This window comes from Puma concolor, chromosome D1 (assembly GCF_028749965.1).
Source record: "Puma concolor isolate L17-30 chromosome D1, mPumCon1.1.hap2, whole genome shotgun sequence".
NCBI classification, from domain to species: domain Eukaryota; kingdom Metazoa; phylum Chordata; class Mammalia; order Carnivora; family Felidae; genus Puma; species Puma concolor.
The window spans coordinates 96,569,199-96,587,653 of record NC_141676.1 but is presented as its reverse complement, the minus strand read 5'-3'; the positions used below and the strand labels follow the sequence as shown (position 1 = coordinate 96,587,653).

The window sequence follows — 18,455 nt, the reverse complement described above, 5'->3', positions numbered from 1 at the left end:
AAGGTCTTTCCCCTCTGCTTTATATGTTCTTTTCGTCCCCTATGCTCATGTCCCACTTACTCTCGCTCATTCATTCATTCATTCATTCACTCAACAGGTGTTTACTGAGCTTCTAATCCCTGCAGAATGTTACTAGGTGCTGGATATACAACGATGGAGAAAAGACTGTCACCTCCCTGGAGGAACTCACAGTCTGGGAGGGGACAGACATATGCACACACAGTTACGGTACAACATACCAAGGGTCTGTAAGGGGCACGTGCGGACACACCTGCGCTTTTGTTCTCCCTGCTCCTATGTCCAAGCCGGGAAAGAATCCAAAAGATTAAGTCGTGCCAAGGTCCTGAAGTCCGATGAGACCCAAATACGCTAACCCCTCCCAGAGGCATTTTTTGCTTATTTCCCAGCGTTTTCATTTCTCGCCCGTTTACTGATCAAAACCAGCACAGTATGTCTGTTTAAAGTGTGCCGGGTCTGGGGCGCCTGGGTGGCGCAGTCGGTTAAGCGTCCGACTTCAGCCAGGTCACGATCTCACGGTCCGTGAGTTCGAGCCCCACGTCAGGCTCTGGGCTGATGGCTTAGAGCCTGGAGCCTGTTTCCGATTCTGTGTCTCCCTCTCTCTCTGCCCCTCCCCCGTTCATGCTCTGTCTCTCTCTATCCCCCCAAAAATTAAATAAATAAATAAACGTTGAAAAAAAAAAAAGTGTTCCGGGTCTAGTACCGCTCCTCTAACTCGGGCTGTCACCACCGCACTCCTCTTCTTTCTAATGACTCCCAGCTCCCTGCTCCCCGTCTGCAAGGGGCTCCTCACACACAGCCTGTCAGACTAATTCGCTTGGAGTGAATTCTGATCGCGGCCCTCTCATCTGCTGGTCAAGCAATTTAAACTCCCTCCACCTCGATCTCCAAAATGTATACAATGGTTATGATGATGCCCTGCTGATCCTGTTACGTATTTGTGGCGAAGAAATGGGACGACGTTTGTGAAAAATCTTAACGGGTGTAAGGAGAGATCCCGCGTATGTTATTCTTGTCATTTTACCAGCCAAGTTCAGGGCCCTGCATGGGAAAGAGTCTATCCACAGCCCAACCCTTCACTCTCAAGTTGCAGGCCACTGTCTCAGGCTCGTCCCTCCGCATGTCTAACAAAATGAATGCTCCAATCTTACAGGATTGGTCTAATCCACATCGCCCGTGTGCGTCTTCTTAGCACCCCATCTGCACCATTTTCCAGGCGATTCCTTCTGCTTGAAATGTCCTCTCCTCCTCCCCTGTTAACCCCCACTCTACCCTCATCCGAATCGTATCTCCTTTCCTTTTTAGCTGGTTCAGTTTTCACGCCTCAGGATAGGCTCCTTTCAAACCACACTGGCTCATGGCAATTTCCCCATCCCCTGAGCTCCTTCCCATAATACCACACACCTGGCAGGTAGCACGGCAGCCACATGGATAGATTTGTATCACTTTTCAATGGGTGTGAATAGTTTCCTCCTCTAAACACCCCTTGCATGGGTTGAGTTATGTCCACCCTCCCCCCCCCCAACTTATGAATGTTGAAATCCTAACCCACAGTACCTCAGAATGTGAAGGTATTTGGAAATAAGGTCTTTAAAGGGGAATTAAGTTAAAAGGAGATCATTAATGTGGGTCCTAAGCCAATCTGACCGATGTCTTTACAGAGGAGATGAGGACACGAACAGGTACAGAAGGAAGACTATAGAAAGACACCAGAAGACAACCGTCCACATCCCTGCGGACACCGTGATCTTGGACTTCCAACCTTCAGCATGGTGAGAATGAATTTCTGTGGTTTAAGTCACCCAATCTGTGGTACTTTGTTATGATGGCAAAGTGATACCACGCTGAAAGGCCGCCATTTTCTAATTTTCTCCAGAGCTCAAATAAGGGAAACATTTGCCAAGGACCTTGTCATTTTTTTTCTCACTTGGCTCGTATCCCCGCCCCCCCCCAACCCGTATCTTTTCATATGGTGTATCATATACGTCCCACGCAGGCTGTAACTTACTAAAAGTCAGGGCCATGTCGTCTATTACACATACTCAGTAGAGCCCAGTAAGGGACTTTGAGCACAGAGGTTGTATAAGAAATGCCTGAAGGGGGAAGCATGTTGGAAAAGCGTTTCAGCCACTGGGCTGATACAGACTGTCCTCAAAGGAAGTTCGTTGAGGACACTCGTTCTTTTTTCTAAAGGTTTTTCTCCAGGAAATGAACTCTCGTGATGAAACGCATCTGGCTGAGAGCGTACAGAGCAATGACATTAAATGTAATTGACATTAAAGCATCTCCCTGGACTGCGGTTGACGGAGCTCCCAGGCTTCAGGGCTCGGGTTGCACCAAGCACTGACATTCAAGCTTGCCCATCGTCTGGAACACTGAATTCTTCTCCTTTCCCCAGGCGCAGAACGGCCTCCAGGGGGTTGAGCAAATAAGAGCTCCAGCTACTTTCTCTTTACGGAGAAAGGTGCAGCTCAAAACTTTTATCTGATCGAGTTCCTTTTTTCTCCTGCCAGCTTCTCCTTTGAGTCCTGTTGCCTGGACCACATAAATCCCCAGAGATGTACCTCCCCCAATTAAGATTTTGGCAGAAGTATGGAAAATACAAACCCTGTTTTCGTGCCCTTGAATAAAGCAGAGGCAGGCTGGAACATTCAAAAGGAACCCGACTAGGGACTAACAGGGAAGGGGGCAATAGACCGGACACGGAGCAGAACAACATTTACAAACATTTGTTCTTAAACAATCGGCCCAATTAGCTTGCTCACAGGCACCGTTCTTTCCACCTCTAGGCTGAGTAAATTCCTCTTTAATTCTTTGGCTTTTCTTCCTTTGGTTTTTTGTTTGTTTGTTTGTTTTGGTTTCTTTTCAGAGAAGACGTTGGGATTAGACATCTGTCATATACTGACCTTCTGACCAAATGGTGGGTTGATGGCCTGCCCCAGGGTGAATACAGAGCCCCCATAATTCTCAGCTCTCATTCTCCATGGCAGCAAGACAGAGCATGGCTGAATCACGCTGTCACCCCCTGCTCCATGCAGGTAGGGTCAAAGATGATCTCCTTGTCCCCTCTCCTGGCTTGACTTCTATTTGTTAGTGAGAAGCTAGCTTCTCTTTGGGATTGGAGTGTGGGCCAGCGAACTTGAAGACACAGAACTAGCTCTCTACCTTAAAGCTCTAAATAGCTCTAGAAGTTATCGACACATCAGCTAATGGGACAGCCCTTCAAGGAGGCCACATGGGCAATGGCCTGTTCTATGATACTTATGGGCCTCCCTCCATTTGGGGGGTTGGGGGTCTTGCCCATTTGTGCTATCCATGCAGCTGGGGCCTTGCAAAGGTGGATGTTTTATTCCAGAGTTCTGTAATGTTAGACTGAGGGAGATCTTGGATCTCTTATTATGTCCAACATCACGAAATATGGCACAGCACATGAAATAGATAGGGTGACTATTTAGAGTTCAGGGATGGTCACTGGCTTGGAATCAGGAGGTCCAGGTTTGAGCCCTAGATCTGTTACTAACTAATCTGAATGAACTTGGATAAATTCCTTCATCTTTCTAAGCCTCTAAAGTAACGATTGCTTTGATTTTCACGGAAATTATCCCAACTCAAGGTGGAAGCACGGATGGTCTTTCACTGATCAGAAGTTCTGATGAGCAGTTATACAGGCTTTAGTGAATATACCGGAAAATGAAACATGCAGTTAATGACATTTGTTTGGGGATCAAAGATCTACCTTCCTTCCTTCCTTCCTTCCTCCTTCCCCCGTCTTTCTTTCTCTTTTCTTTTTTCCTTTCCTTTCTTTTTTCTTTTCTTTTCTTTTCTTTTCTTTTCTTATCTCTCTCTCTCTCTCTCTCTCTTTCTTTCTTTCTTTCTTTCTATCTCTACACCCAACGTGGGACTCCAACTTACAACCCTGAGATCAAGAGTCGCATGCTCTACCGACTGAGCCAGGCAGGTGCCCCTGGGATCAAAAGTATTTCAAAATATAGGGCTCTTGAGAGAAAAATCAGAAGAGCCTTGGGGGTTAAAAAAGTGGGGACTGTTCGACTAGATGCTACGGAAATCCCTCCAGTTGTGACAATCTGGAATTCTTGTCTTGTGTTGTCATCCTATAGAAGTTGTCATTGTACAGACTGGAGAAGGTTGGGGAGGGAAGGAGTATTTACTTGATGAGCACTACTTGTGACACAGCACGTCTGTTCTGTCATTTAACACAACCATCCTGAGGAAGGTGTAATTATCCTATTGATGGAGAAACAGACGCAGAGAGGTTTAGCGTGTGCACAGCTTACAACTTGGACTGCACTCTTTAGGGGACACCAGGCATCAGGGCATGAGGACCATAAAGCAATACGTGGGAGAGACCCACATGGGGAGGAACCAAGGCCTCCTGCCCACAGCCAGCACTCTCTAAATACACCACCTTGGGGGCGCCTGGGTGGCGCAGTCGGTTAAGCGTCCGACTTCAGCCAGGTCAGGATCTCGCGATCTGTGAGTTCGAGCCCCGCGTCGGGCTCTGGGCTGATGGCTCAGAGCCTGGAGCCTGTTTCTGATTCTGTGTCTCCCTCTCTCTCTGCCCCTCCCCCGTTCATGCTCTGTCTCTCTCTGTCCCAAAAATAAATAAACGTTGAAAAAAAAAAATTTAAATACACCACCTTGGAAGCTGTCGTAGATTGGATGTGTCTCCTCCATTATTATCATGTTGATGCCCTAACCCCCAGTGTGGCTCCATTGAAAGATGCGGCCTCCGGGAAAAACAAGTATCATATGACTTCACTCATCTGTGCAATTTAAGAAACACAACAGATGACCAGAGGGGAAGGGAAGGAAAAAGAAGATAAAAACGGAGAGGGAGGCAAACCGTAAGAGAGTCTTCAATACAGAGAACAAACTGGTGGTTGCTGGAGGGGGCGGTGGGTGGGGGATGGGCTAACTGGGGGATGGGCATGAAGGAGGGCACTCGTGGGGATGAGCACTGGATGTCACATGGAAGTGATGAATCACCGGGTTCTACTCCTGAAGACGAGGCTATATACTGTATGTTAACTAACTTGAATTAAAATAAATAAATAAATACATTTAATTAAAAAAAAAAAAAAAAAGATGGGGCCTCTAAGGAAGTAACTGAGGTTAAATGAGGTCAAAAGGGTGGGGCCCTAATCTGGTAGGATTATTGTCCTTATACAAAGAGACACCAGGGAGAGTGCCTCCCCTCCCCTCCCCCGCCATGCTGGCCCCTGCACCCGTCCACCGAGAAAAGGCCACGTAAGGACACAGTGAGAAGGTAGCTGTCCACAAGGAGGAGAGTCCCCTAAGAAACCGAATTTGCCAACACCTTGATCGTGGGCTTTTAGCCACCAGACCTGCGAGAACACAACCGCTGGCAAAGCTACCGGGCCCGTGATATTTTTCTTACGGCAGCCCAGTCAGACTAATACGGACAACCAGATCCTTCGGCCCTGCCGAGGCTGCAGATGACCAGCCCCAGCCTGACTGCAGACTCGGGAGCAATCGCAGGCCAGAGCCATCTAGCTAACCTCTTCTGAATCCCTGCCCCACAGAGATGGTGAAACAATCAGTGTTTGTAGTTTTAAGCCCCTAACGTGGGGAGTGGGTCACTGGTTTCGCAGCGAGAGATACTTGACGCCAGGGGACAGGGAGGGGGCCCTATTTATCCCAGGGCATTCTGCATAACAGCAGGAAGGAAGCGGCAGTCGTGGATGGGGCTTTACTTGTGGGATGGGGCCCAGCTCTGCTCTGTCCTGCAGGCAAAAAGCTCATTCGATGCTTCCTTCTTTCAGCTCTGCAAAATGGTGGAGAGATGCTTAGCTGTGCTCGGGCCCGCAGAGTAACATCTCCCTAATGATGCTTCCTTCTCCCTAAAAAGATTTGCTGAGCATTCCTCAGCCCTGCTTGTGGCTCCAGGGACCCACCCCCACCCCCCCCACCCCCACCAAGAATATCACCGATCGGACGCTTTCTTTCCAGAACTCTTTTACCTTGCTAATAAATTGTTTGGTTACTGTTTCTATTGAACGCTGAGGCTTATGACCACAGTAACGTCTAACAGTTTGAGAAGCAGCAACACTGAGGGATATACATTCAGTCCTGGGAGAATGGAGGAATTGTGGGGGTTAAACACCTGGGACCCAGGGGCGCCTGGGTGGCTCAGTCGGTTGAGCGTCCGACTTCGGCTCAGGTCATGATCTCGCAGTTCGTGGGTTCGAGCCCCGCATCGGGCTCTGTGCTGACAGCTCAGAGCCTGGAGCCTGTTTCAGATTCTGTGTCTCCCTCTCTCTCTGCCCCTCCCCCACTTGCACTCTGTCTCTCTCTCTGTCTCAAAAATAAATAAACATTAAAAAAAAAAAAAAACACCTGGGACCCATTTATCAGCGGGCTCCGAGAAGAACTTGGAGAGGTGACTGCCACCGTTGCAGAATTTTCCAAGTGGGTTTAGGACATCAGGCCCAACCTTAAACGATCCCCGTTTAGAATGTCAGAGCTACAGTACCTTAGACATCACCAGCACCTTAGAAATCAACTTCTTTCTTTATGTCGCAAGTAAAGAAGAAACGAAGGCCCAGGGGCTCAGTGCCCTGCCCACGTGTCAAGTGCCGTGCAGGGAGATGATTCGGCAGGGGCTGGAGCTCTGGCCTTGGCATTTGAAGTGCAGGCTGTTCTAAGTGCCTCCAGGGCTCCCTCCAGAGGAGAGTGTGGAACTATCACCTTCTCCTGTACCAGCACTGTACCACACCCCTCTCTGTGGTCACGCATTTTCTTCCTGTTCCTTCCTACCTGGTCCCGTCTGCACAAACCCCAGAAGTTTGGTCACACTGATCACTCAACCCCCCCTTTCAAAAGGAATCCATGCTGCTCTGTTCAAACTCTGACAGCCAGCAAGCCTTTGTTAGGGCAGGAAGATGGTGTAAGGGCTAGAAGATAGTGGAGAACGTAGGCACGGTGGAAGGCTTGAGTGCCAATCTCTACCGCTAGAAATCAGACTTGGGGACACCATGGACAGCACGACCATGGCCTGCTGGCTTTGGGCGGGCCCGTTAACCTAGCCGGGCCCCACCATCTCCCTCTCTAAAAGGCACTGCTCGGAGCACCTAGGTGGCTCGGGCGGTCAAACGTCCAACTTCGGCTCAGGTCACGATCTTGTGGTCCGTGGGTTCGAGCCCCGTGTCGGGCTCTGTGCTGACAGCTCAGGGTCTGGAGCCTGCTTGGGATACTGTGTCTCCTTCTCTCTCTGCCCCTCCCTTGCTTGTGTTCTCTCTCTCTCTCTCTCAAAACTAAACATAAAAAAAAGGCACTCCTAGTTATTTTCTCATAAGTTCTGCTGTTGGGTATATCATTTTAGTTGCGCAAAAAACCCACAAAGCCAGTAGACTACCCAAATATTTACAGTCCGTGTGATCAAAGTTTGTTCAACTGTTGACCTCACATCGTGTTGTGGTAAATACGGGGGCTCTGGAGCTAGACGGACCTGGATTTAAAATCTGCGTTATCCCTTCTGGGTGATGGACCTGGCCAAGTTACTTGGCCCCTCCGAGCCCCGGGTTGTTTTCGTTTACCAAATATGGTGGTTGTTAGTGCCCAGGTCGCAGGTGGTTATGAGGGTATTAAATAAGATCATCCCATAAAGGACTTCTCAGTGTGGCACAGAGAAAATGTTCAGCGGATATTAGCTATACTTTTTCTATCTTGTATCTAATTCATTAGCCCCCTTTATGTGCCAGGAATTGTGCTAGGCACTGGGGATTCCAATATAAGAGACAATAATTTTCTCAAGAGGTTCAGGAAGCAGTTCCTATCTAGGCTTGGCTCTAAGACCTTTGGAAAATGTGGGAAAGACCAATGATCTGTCAAAACACTAAAGAAACGAATGTATTTAAATATGGATGTGTGTGTGTTATTTTTAAAAATGATTAAGACAGTGTCTGAAAAGCTCAGCAAAAAGCCAGTATCTCCTGGGAGCCATTTAACAGCTATTTTCGGTGAGAAGATAAATATCAGGCTGTGAACTTTCCAGAACGTGCTCATTCACGATTACCTGCAGGCCACTATGAAGACAGAGCTGCTGTCCCCACCCTGGGCGAGCCTGGGCATGAAGGGAAGGAGGGGGGAGAAACAGATCCAGTGGGTGAGAAGGGTGAGTACTGTCCCCTAGGGTCTGTTCAGGTTCCCCATGCACCTACAGGCAACAAGTGACGCCCCAAGCAGGTGTGGGAATCATCTGAGTGTGCGTAACGTCTGAACGAGAAAATGAGAATATGTGGCTTGCTGAACGGAGTCAATAGATGTTGAAAAGCCGTGTGCTGCATGGGTTATAATTTCTGTTAGCTTTACTGCTTCAGTCTTAACTATCTCACACTTAACAGAATAGGGATGGTCAACTGACTTTTGGAAGGCAGTGAGGTAAGTGCTGTTCCGGTGGAGACGCCAAGCTGTGCCGGGGGGCCACACGGGGGAGGGAGCGGCACCCTGGACCTGATGAAGTGTGGGAACACCCCCAGGACAGCTGTGATGCCCTGCGTCTACAAGGAATGGCGTTTTCCATAATTCTCTGCAAATACTCTCAGTTGAGTCATAACTGTTGCTTAACAAAGTTCTTTTTAGGGCACCTGGGTGGCTCAGTTGGTTAAGCGTCCGACTCTTGATCTTGGCTCAGGTCATGATCTCACAGTCTGTGAGTTTGAGCCCCATGTCAGGCTCTGCACTGACAGGGCGGAGCCTGCTTGGGATTCTCTCTTTCTCTCTCTGCCCTTCCCCCACTCATGCATGTGCCGGCTGTCTCTCTCAAAATAAATAAATAAACTAAGGGGCGCCTGCGTGGCTCAGTCAGTTGAACATCCCACTTCAGCTCACGTCATGATCTCACGGTTCATGAGTTCGAGCCCCGTATTAGGCTCTTTGCTGTCAGCGTGGAGCCTGCTTTGGATCCTCTGTCCCCACCCTCTTCTCTGCCCCTCCCTTGCTCACACATGTTCTCGCTCTTATTCTCTCAAAAATAAACATTAAGAAATCTTGCCATTTGCGACCAAGTGGACGGAACTGGAGGGTATTATGCTAAGCGAAATTAGTCAGAGAAAGACAAATATCATATGACTTCACTCATATGAGGACTTTAAGACAGAGAACAGATGAACATAAGGGAAGGGAAGCAAAAATAATATAAAAACAGGGAGGGGGACAAAACACAAGAGACTCTTTAAATATGGAGAACAAACAGAGGGTTGCTGGAGGGGTTGTGGGAGGGGGGAGGGGCTAAGTGGGTAGGGGGCATTAGGGAATCTACTCCTGAAATCATTGTTGCAGTAGATGCTAACTTGGATGTAAATTAAAAAAAAAAAAATTTAATTTAAAAATAAAATAAAATAAATAAACATCCAAAAAATTAAATAAATAAATAAATAAATAAATAAATAAATAAATAAATGAACTTTAAAAACCGATCTTTTCCATTTCTAGTCCAAAAGGGAAGAAACGAGGAACTCCGTGCCCAGCCCTGGGCTCTGCCTGATGGAATTTGCCGGAGAAGTAGTCTAATAAGACTTGGTCTCCAAGTGCAAGTGACTTATAATCCATGTGGGGAGGGAGAGCTAAGATAGGTGGAGCAAATAATTTTACCCATTAAGTATTTCTCAAGCCCCTGCTGTGCCTGCCTGAGCTGTGATTTCTCTTCCTCACAGCCAGAACCTCACCTCCAGGGCAGTGGTCCTCCAAGAGCCATTTTCAAACAGCATCAGCATCATCCACCAACCTGTTACAAATGCAAATTGTCGGTCCCCTCCCGCAGTCCCTGGGGTGGGGCAGGTGCTCAGTGTGTTAACAAGCCCTCAGGTGCATATGACGGGTGCAGGCACTCAAGTTTGGGAACCATCGGATTCAACAGGCCTGGTTGGTGTGGGAGGCCAGAGAACAGCTTGTCCGGGGGCAGCTCCTGGAAGGGCTCGAGCTCACCCTGCATCCTGAAGCTGAGCAGGACCCCAAAGAGCTGTGGGAGGACCTCTGAAGGGACAGACGAGCCAAAGGGCCGGAAACAGGAAGGAATGGAAAGCGTAAAGCCAGTAACCTGCTCTTGACTCAGCCCTGAAGAAGGCATCCCTCTAGTCACTTCACAAACGATTCCTGAGTGTCTACCCTTGCAGCTGATTATTTATGATTGGTAACTCGCCAATTTCCAAAAAGGATTCAAGGGGATTTACAGTGTCGCAACACGTCTAACACAGGGGCATAGATAATGCAAGTAGAACAGAGTCCCACTAAAAGAACTGGGAAATAGATCTTTCAGGCACCGGGGATGGATTAACTGAGGGCTTGCTGGGAGCAAGGCCCTGCGAGAGATGCTGTGGGGTTTGCGGAGAGATGAAGGAACGCACAAGGGAAAAGGCACACAAATAAGCGTATTTGGGCAAAGAGCTGTGCGGGTTTGAGACGTTTCCAGCTGCGGAAGAGGGTGCCCAGGCCTTGAAGGAAGGAGAGGGTTTGGGTGCTGAGATTAGGGCCACGGTTGGGCCTGGGAAGGAGCATCAGTGGAAAGAACAGTGTCCACAAAGTCCCCAAGGCAAGAAGCAATGGAGGTCACGGGTGGGGTAAACCGATGGGAACCATGGGATCTCTCACACCGAAAAAGCTGAGGCTCACTCTTACAGGATCTCAACTTCCGTTAGAGACATTTGCGTCCAGTGTGCTGGTCAGTGGGGAGTCACTGGAGGCGTTACAGCAGGAGAGTAACGTGAAGGAAGTTGCATTTTAGGAAGCTGAATTTAGCAGAAGTGTGTAGGATGGGGCGGAAGCAGGGAGTCCAGGAAGGGAGGTCACTGAGGAGCTGGGGTCTCAGCTGTAGAGGAGGAAGGATGGCCTGAGCTGGGGCAGCAGGAGCGTAAGGAAGAGAGGGAGTTCAAAGAGAGGCTTTGGAGTTATAATGGACTGCTTGCTACTCAAAGTGTGGTCCTGGGACCAGCAGCACCAGCATAGACTGGGAGCTTATTAGAAATGTGGGGCCTTAGGCCCCACCCAGATCCTTACTGAGTCAGAATCTGCATTAAAATTTTTTTATGTTTATTTATTTATTTATTTTGCGGGGGGGGGGGGCAGAGAGAGAGAGAGAGAGAGACAGAACGCCAAGCAGGCTCCACGCTGTCAGCACAGAGCCCAATATGGGGTTCAGATTCACAACCCGTGAGATCATGACCTGAGCCAAAACCAAGAGTCGGATGCTTAACCGACTGAGTCACCCAGGCGCCCCCAGAATCTGTCCCAGAATTTTAACAAGAACCCTGGGCGGTCTGTATTCACCGTAAAGGCAGAGAAGCATTGTTCCTCAGCCCAGACAGCTTACTGACTAAAAGTAGGGAGTAGAGAAAGGAGATTCTAAGGTAATGTCAGATGTTTTGAGGGTTAGATCATAAAGAGTAGGGGGTAGAGTCAGAATAAGTTTGCGCTGAGGCGGAGAAGACCCAACTGATGGCCAGCTTGTGGGTTCAGAAGCCTATAGTAAGAGGGATATGCCGGGAGCCAGAATGTTTGTTTTAATTTTTGAATCTTTACTTCGCAAACTGTATGGTGTAGCCACTTAAATCATATTATGTACAACTGCTTCTGTAAAATGGAAAAATGACGATATTACCCAGATTTTATAGGGGAAAAAATCCAAATTAAGTCACCAAACATTTGCCAACAATGATAATAGTGTTGATAACAACAACATATATTACCGTTTGTTGAGTGCTTGCTCTGTTCTAGATAAAGTACTAAATAATTTACTTCTATGTAAATCCGTAAGAACAGGCCTACCCAAAACTGCCTTTTTTGTTGTAAATTTTTGTACCATATAGTTTATCTACTTATTTGTCTATCTCCCCCCCCTCCCCCCCCAAAAAAAACCTCTTTGGTTTCCCAGTACTAAATATAAGGTCTTACACTAAATTCGATTTTTTGGGTTTTGTTTCAATGAATGGAAAACCAATGGAGGGAGAGTAACTACCTGTACAGTGCTTTAAACATCATGCTGTTTGCGCACACATGATGTTTTGTTTATGTATCTGCCTCACATAGGCAGAGACACCTTTCATCATTCTGTTCCCAGTAGTGAACCCAGCATCAGGCATATAGTAAGTGCTCAATAAATTTGGACGAATGAATGATCTTGTAGTTTGCACTCAAAGGTTTTCGAAATGTGGTAATCGACTCCTGAAGTTAGTAAAAGGGACCCCGGAATCCCCAGGACTGAAACAACCAAAGAATGTTGTAACATAATCCAGTATGTTTTCATTTGGCCAAAGAATGGATGTCATAACCAAAGAGTCGTGATCTCTATGAAGTTCTAGACAAAGGAAACAGAAAAATGAGGTTTGGACGGTGTCATTCTACCCTGTGCAGGGAACAGCCTTCTAATGAAAGCAGACACCTCTTCAAGCTGGAGACGGCTTTGTCCAGTTACACCAGGCAAATGGGAGGATCCTTCTAGTTACCACAGCATCCCCTGGTCTGTAATCTGCCCTCCTGAGGACCTGTAACCGCCCCTGTCCCCGAGGGAGTGTTCTAAACAAGTAACCAATCTTGGTATAGGCTGCTAAAACCAGCCTGACAGAGTAGAAAGAAGTTTGGATCCCAGCTCCATCACTGCCAAGTCTGAAACCTTGAGCAAGTTCCCTGACTTCCATGAGTGTTCGTTTCTTCATCTGTAAAAGAAGAATGAAACTAACTTCCCAAGGTTATGAACGTTAAGAAACAAAACCGTGTAGGGGCGCCCGAGTGGCTCAGTTGTTGAGCGTCTGACTTCGGCTGAGGTCATGATCTTGCAGTTGACGAGATCGAGCCCCACATGGGGCTCTGTACTGACAGCTCAGAGCCTGGAGCCTGCTTCGGATCCTGTGTCTCCCTCTCTCTCTGGCCCTCCCCCGCTCATGCTCTGTCTCTGTCTCTCAAAAATAAATAAACCTTAGAAAAAAAAATTTTAAAAAACAGTGTAGATAAAACCCAGTGTCTAGAACCTAACAAAATAACCATCAATGCTCCCGTCCATCCCTGCTTCTGATCATCCTCCCCCCACTCCCACCCTCGGATATCCCTCTGATGGTTAACAGGGACATATTATTATTCTGCATTCCTGCAGGTGGATGCAGGGCCATGGTGACCACCATGGCCTCAGCAGCAGCAAGCCTGTCTTCATACCCTTATTTGCAGTTTCCGGACTTCCTAGCAATTCCTCCAGCTGACTTTAGGGCCAGTGTTCTTCTCCACCAACCCCAAGTCTGTAGGACCAGTTCCAGACCCTCTTTTTTACCCTTTCATCCTCCTGGGCACCTAAAGAGCATGAGGTCTACCTCGAACACATGGAATCTAGTGCGCTCTCCCCAAGCAGAGACCACGGAAGTCCCGACGATGCCAAGGGCAGAACTTGCCACAGGTCAACAGCCAGACTGGACTGTGGGTGCTGTAAGCCACCTTTCCCTTTTCCAAGCTCTGTGAAAGGTCTGCTACTTCCAATGTGCAGAAAAGGGTCTTGAGGTAATCTCAAGGGAACGAACAAAAGAAAAATTCAGGGGCACAGGAACGGAATCCCCCACCACAAGGCCACATGGGCTCGTCTTACATTAAAGTCCACTAAAACCTCTTTTGATTGGTGGCCCTGATCTTTCCATTCCTTCCACCTTCCAACCTCCCTCTGGCACTGGCTTGTTCTTACCCCGCAAGCCTGAAGGGGGAGCCGCCGAGCCCAAATTCTGGGAAATCAGTGGTGTTTGGAGGTAGGGAAGTTTCTAGTAGTTACGGCCTGCCTCCCCTGTGCCAGGTGCCTTTCCTCCAACTTCATCACTTTTGCCCAACCCCAGGGCTACACCCTCTTGAGAAGGATTGACTATAAATGGTCATCAGGGGGGAGCAGCCAGAATGCCAAGAGCTATAAGCCCGACAGAGCTTGTATATCAGCCTGACAGCTTCAATAGCCCAGAGTCTGCATGGAATCCCAAACAGCCCTTGTTTCTTCCTCCCCAACCACAGGCTGCCTGCCTGCCTCCTTGGCCTTGTTTAAACAAGAGACAGCAGGCTGCGTTTGGACGAGAAGGCTGGTGACCGTTCCTCAGTGCTGGAGAGCAGGTCAGCAAGTCACCGCTCAGACTGAACATGAATTGCTTTCCTGCTTTGGGGGTCTTCCCGGATTCTAGAAAGTGGGGGGCGGAGGAGTTTTATCATTTGAGAAGTCTGCTGCCAGAGGTGAGGCATGACCGTGAGCAGGGTCAATTGTCGGGGACCACACGTACTAATAATTACAACTGACTGAATGCCAGGCCTGGCATTAGGCACACAGAGTGCTCGCCTGGCCCTTGGCACGTGGTAAGTACTCAGTAAGTGACAGCCATTACCAGCAACCATCTTGTAGACCATCCTACAAAAAGATCACCTTTCTTTTTTTTTTTTTTTTTAAATTTTTTTTTCAACGTTTTTATTTATTTTTGGGACAGAGAGAGACAGAGCATGAACAGGGGAGGGGCAGAGAGAGAGGGAGACACAGAATCGGAAACAGGCTCCAGGCTCCGAGCCATCAGCCCAGAGCCTGACGCGGGGCTCGAACTCCCGGACCGCGAGATCGTGACCTGGCTGAAGCCGGACGCTTACCCGACTGCGCCACCCAGGCGCCCCTAGATCACCTTTCTTTCTCCTTTGTTTTTTGGCAGCTCAGGATGCAGACACTCAGAGAAGTTCAAAGACTTATTCATGGCCAGCAAGTCAGAAAGATGGAGTGCGGAGCCAGGCTGGTTTGGTTGCAGAGATCATTCTGTGCCCCCTATACCGTGGTGGCAAGGAGATGACCACGGATTATGGTCCCAGCTCTGATTATTCCCTCCCCATGCCCCTCCTACATCCTCATTCTGGGCTTGTAGTAGGAGTTGAAATCAGTGACCTCCGAGGATCCTTCCAGTATGACGTGCCGTGACTTGGGATCGCCAGTCTCGGGGAAAGGGGGAGCTCCTCCCTGGCTGAGAAATCTGCCTCCTTCCCTAAGAGAAAGCTGTCACAGATGAGGACAGATGATGGAGTTCCCCGAGAAGAAATGAAGAGCTTGGGCTCTCTTATCAGGCCCTAGGGAAGACAGGCTACCTGGGGTGAAGGACGCTTTGGAGAGCAGAATGCCTGTTCTTGAGCTGACTGAGGCCGCCAGGCTGCCAAGGTGGCCAAAGGAAGTGGGACCGGAGAAACCTTTTCCAAACAACCCGAGCTGGAAATCTACATTTGGAAATCTACCGCGGTCATTCCCTTTTCCACTTTATCCACTGCCCTCCCCTAGTCCACTGAGGGATCCATGGCTTTCCATCACAGAGGAGCTGCAGAGGGCGGGGTCATGTATCTGGCCAGGGCAGTGCTGTGGCATTGCACCCCAAAGCCGGGGCCAGGGTACTCCAGCTTCAGCCAGAAGCACCGGAGGACAGCCACCCACACCAGACTCTCCCCCCCCATACATCGGGATTCAACTGGCTTCGTTTTGTGGCTTTTCTCTGAAAGTCCTTTCCTTCCAGTCTTGGAAACAACTGTGGTAGCGGGCTAGTTACTGGGAGTCTGAGGACCCTTGGGGCTGCTTTACTCCCCACCACTTCCACTGTGCTGCAGTGCCCCCAGTGAGGGGGATGGGCAGCCAGTCAGTACCCTTCCCAACTCCGCCCTTCCCCAGTCGAAATTCACCTCCTCCCAAAGCCCTCTGAGACTTCAGCACTGTATCCAACAGCACAGCCTTCTGGCCCCACCCCCTCTGTGGAATTTACAAGGTTCACATGCTATTGATTATGTTCTCATGTATATTTCTCTGAGGTTGGTGCTGTGTCTCAGGTTTCTAATTTTTGTTTCCTTCTCTATTTTGTCGACCCATTAGATCAGGAGGACTTTAGGAACAAAAAGCCCTGAGTCTCCTCACCTCCCTCCGTCCTGAATTTTGCAGCATCCAATCTGGGCTCCGCACAGGGCTCTGCCGTGCGGGTTCATGCAGGGTATGTGGGTACCATGCAGCGGGTTCACTCTGCCCTCATGTCTCCAGGATCGGGGCATAGGAGAGGGTAGTGGGGAAACATCTGATCTTTAGAGACCCTGGCCCAACATAAGGTGGGGGGGGAGGAGGAGGGGCAGAACAGGGCTGGTTCTCCCAAAGCCCAAATGGCCAAGCGTCTATTGTTGCCCCCCCTGAAAATGAGCTGTCGGGCCCCTGCTGGGGAATAGCCTCACAGAGCTGGGCTTCCCAGAGGCAGCTGGGCTCAGAGGGTCCAGGAGGAGGTGCAAAGAGGGAGAGATTCTGCCTTGGCTGTGCTGGCCTCCGGGACTCCCAGGGGAATCCACAGTCCTCATATATATTTATGTGACTGCAGATGCTAATGAGGGCTGTGGAGCCAAAGCCCTACTGGGCTTCGGGAGCAAACGCCTTACTCGCAACAGTCTTCTTTGTCTGCGGGGCGTTAGGTTCAAATTGCAGATCTGGGTTTGGAAGTGCAGCTGAACGTGGAAAACTGCCCAGGCCTAGAGCTGAATCATAGTGGGCCCTGGGAGAAAGCAGAGTTTCCAACTGCGTTGCCTTGGATGATACACTGAAACCCAGGTCCAGCTGAGGTCACCTTGTCTACCTTCCGGGCTCCCAGAAGGGCAGTGCCCAACTCCTCTTAGGGAGATTTTCACCCCATTCTGAAGGCATCACCCCACCCCACCCCCCATCACTCGTCTAGTCCAGTGACAGCAACCTGTGGAAGTTCCTCCTTTTGGCTAACTTAAATCTGGCTGCAATGAAGCCTGCTTTTTCTTGCTGCTTCCAGGGAGGTCAGGCCACAGCCATCTTATAGAGACTACCTACTTGGCCTGGGAACTCCCTGCTGCTTCGTCTGTCCCAGCTCAACCACCAGATTTGGTTTTGTTTTTTACCTACTCATCCCTGGGCACCTACAGACAAATGAGTCTCAGACTCCATTCTCCCAGTCGTATGGTCCTATGTGGGGAGAGAGGCAGGGGGGAGGGAGCAAGAGACATAAAGATGCATTTATTACAACAAATTGTATTTGCGCAAATGGCGCTATGGGCAAAGTCTCTGGGAGCAGAGCCAACAGCAACCAGTTCTGCTTGGAACTGAGGGGTAAGATTTCGCAAAGGGGCTCACCTCTGATCTTGGCTATAAAGGTCAAGTAAGACTTTCCCAGGTAAAAAAGGAAGGGAAACAGTGTTTGTTTGTTTGTTTGTTGTTTGTTTAGAGACAGTGCTAGAGAGAGAGTGAGTGTGCGTGGGGGAGTGGGGCAGAGGGAAAGAGACAGAGAGAGAGAGAGAGAGAGAGAGAGAGAATCTCAAACAGGCTCCATGCTTACCATGGAGCTCTACTTGGGGCTCAATCCCACGACCCTGGGATTACAACCTGAGTGGAAATCAAGAGTCGGACTCTCACCCGACTGAGCCACCCAGGTGCCCCAGAAGGGGAAAGGGTGTTGTAAGCAGAGGGAAGACCGTGCATGAAGACTGGAAGATCTAAAAGGGTCTGCCCCATGTGGAACAGGAAATCACACGAAGGAGCTTGAACCCTGTCTTCTAGTCTAGAGGCAACAGGCAGCTGAAGCCTGTGCTAAGCCAAGGGGTATTAACCCTGGTCAGCTTTGAGTCATAGAAGGGAACCCTAGAGACAGTACAGGCTGGGCTGGGGAGGGAGCGGGAGAGGAGGAAGGGCCCCTGGGAGCCTCCTGTCTTTTTCCAGCAAAAGAGAAAGCCATTTAAGGAGGGGTGGCCCTTAGATATTTGAGCCATTATTGAAGCACCATTTAAAAATAAAAGTTATACCTACTTATTATACAAAACTTGGCCAATAAGGACAAAATAATGAGGAAAATAACTATCACCAGTAAAACTTCCTTACAGCCTTTTTTCGGTGCCTTTACATGAGCGCAAAGTAGCGACTGTACCGTATGTCCCGTTCTGTTATGTTTTCATTAGTCAACATGATACCATAAGCGTTATCCAAGTCATGAAAATTCTTTGTTACGTCTCGCTAACAGCATTCTATTCGATCGTACAGATCCACGAACATAATTTACTTAGCCATGATCCTATCTGGGGACACTTAGTTTGTGCTAGTGTTTTTACTGCAGTAAACATTTTTGGACATAAACTTGGTACATTCTGTTTATCTCTTCAGCACAGGTTCCCAACAATGGCCAAGACTATGAGTATTTTTAAAATTCCTGAGGCAGAGGCACCTGGCTGCCTCAGTTGGCTGAGCATGCAACTCTTGATCTCGGGGTTGTGAGTTCGAGCCTCACGTTGGGTGGAGAGATTACTTAAAAAAAAAAAATCTTAAAATTCCTGAAGCAGACTTCGATACTATTCCTTAAAGTAGTTTATGCTACATGTACCCCAATGTTTATAGCGGCACTTTCAACAACAGCCAAATTATGAAAGGAGCCTAAATGTCCATC

The 18,455-nt window shown here is 48.8% G+C and overlaps 1 protein-coding gene and 1 long non-coding RNA gene across 2 annotated transcripts in view; both read right to left on the bottom strand.

Moving 5' to 3' along the window:
- Positions 1–18,455, bottom strand: part of CLMP (CXADR like cell adhesion molecule) — a 100,223-nt gene that overhangs the window by 59,465 nt on the left and 22,303 nt on the right.
- On the bottom strand, positions 3,991–5,946 carry LOC147576900 (uncharacterized). The gene is made up of 2 exons (XR_015241255.1): positions 4,677–5,946; positions 3,991–4,444 (listed from the first exon to the last, which is right to left on the bottom strand). It is a non-coding gene; the product is annotated as an uncharacterized LOC147576900 (long non-coding RNA).